A 1,773-nucleotide genomic window follows, 5' to 3' on the forward strand; every position below is an offset into this window, starting at 1 on the left:
GGGGTCCGCAAGAAAGGAACAGCCGGCACAGTGGACAAGCAGGGGTGTGGGGCCTCTGGAGGGCCCGGCGGGTCCAGACCTCATCCTAGGGACCATGGGGAGGGCCAGTGAGAGGACAGCGGCGGGTGTGAGAGCAGCTCTCTCACTTCCTAGAATCCCAGGAAGCTGCTGCGTCCCCTGCCCCACACACCTGGTCGCAGCCTCCTAGAATCCCGGGAAGCCGCCGCGTCCCCTGCCCCACACACCTGGTCCCAGCTTCTACCCCCAGTGGCGTCCTGGGGTCCCCAGGCCTGTACCGCCCCAGGTGGGCACCCCAGTACCCCGGCCCACCAACTCCCCAGCCCACTCACCCTGGCCTCTGCGATGCAAGCTTGCTCCCCAGCAAGGCCCCAGCCTAGGCAGCTCCCACGCCAGCCTCACAGCTGGGCTGGCCCTACCCGGCCACCTGCTGCCCCTCTCAGGCCCCTCCTCAGGAAGGTGAAACTGCCCCATTTCCTGCAGGAACCCTGTGTTCTCTGAAAGTAGAAAGAGGAGGGAAATGGAGGAGGGGAGGGGAAGGTTGGAGAGAAAGGGCCAGGGGTGGGAAGGAAGGGCTGGAGGAGGGAACTTTGCTCCAGGAGATGGCTCAGCGTCTTGACCTCCCCCAAGGCTAGAAACTTCTTCAGCAGGTTCCTCATTTCCTGAGAGTGCCCTGAGATGTCCCGACAGTGTTTTCCCTCATGTGTGGACGTGCCACCTCACAGCCAGGGCAGTGTGTGCACAGCTGTGCTGTTCAGCTCTGTGATGTCAGATCTTAGAGAACGCTACACATCAGCACACGTAAGCCATCTGTGTCCCTTTTCTTATGCATTTTAGTGGTGAAAATGCAACATATATACCAACAAGTAAGACAGATAGGTGTTGGGAAGGAAACTGAGGCAAGGCTTGCAGAAAGTCCTCGGGAATGTGTCTAGACTTGCTGGCTCCTTGCTTCTAGCCCTCCTAGGCTCCTGTTCCCGTTATCTCAAGTAGCAGAACCTGCTCCACAAAAATGCTAAACCGTCTCAGCTGTAAGTCATGTGCTTAATGCAGCGTGTTCTTTTGATCTCCACGTTCTCACCACCTGTTTCTCTGTTGGATTACCAGAAAATACCGTGGGCTCCCAGAGCTTGGGCCGTCACCGCCTCCATGATAGCAATGGTCCCCTGGTGTCCCGCCTTTTTCTGTCTCAAAGTTTTGCTCAATCCTTTGAGTCCGCCGGACTTTGTCACCCCCACGACCTGTGTTGGGTCTCATCACCCCAACAGATAGCTACATACATTTACACAGAAACTACACCGGTGTGTGTAGCAGGACAATTTAATTAGCCAAAATGTGGGAAGAGCCCAGATGCTCAACAGAGGGACAGATAAATAAAATGTGTCTCTTCACACAGTGGAGTATTAGCCATAAAGATGAGTGACATGCTGACACATGCTATAACATGAAGAACCTTGAAATATGTTGCTAAGTGACAAGCCAGATAGTCGAGGGTGGTGGTGCATACCTGTAGTCTCAGCTACCATGAGGTTGAGGCGGGAGGATTTGAATCCAGGAGGCTGAGGCTGCAGTGAGCTGCAATTATGCCATTGCACTTCAGCCTGGGCAACAGAGCGAGAGCCTGTCTCAGAAAAGAAAGAAGCTAGACTCAAAAGACCACATGGGCCGGGTGCGGTGGCTCAAGCCTGTAATCCCAGCACTTTGGGAGGCCGAGACGGGCAGATCACAAGGTCAGGAGATCGAGACCATCCTGGC

At 55.4% G+C, this 1,773-nt stretch overlaps 1 protein-coding gene across 2 annotated transcripts in view; it reads right to left on the reverse strand.

The window, feature by feature from the left end:
- The window catches only part of DPEP1 (dipeptidase 1 (renal)), a 24,576-nt gene extending 23,842 nt beyond the window's left edge, over nucleotides 1–734 (reverse strand). Inside the window, exon 1 of one of the 2 annotated variants that reach the window (XM_011927984.1) lies at nucleotides 639–734. The gene's annotated coding sequence lies outside the window, so the exon portion shown is untranslated. Of the gene's footprint in view, nucleotides 1–350; nucleotides 395–638 lie in introns of those variants that run through there. The other variant, XM_011927985.1, reaches the window with a different exon arrangement.
- Nucleotides 735–1,773: the final 1,039 nt, after the last annotated feature.

This window comes from Colobus angolensis, unplaced genomic scaffold (assembly GCF_000951035.1).
Source record: "Colobus angolensis palliatus isolate OR3802 unplaced genomic scaffold, Cang.pa_1.0 Scaffold76, whole genome shotgun sequence".
NCBI classification, from domain to species: Eukaryota; Metazoa; Chordata; class Mammalia; order Primates; family Cercopithecidae; genus Colobus; species Colobus angolensis.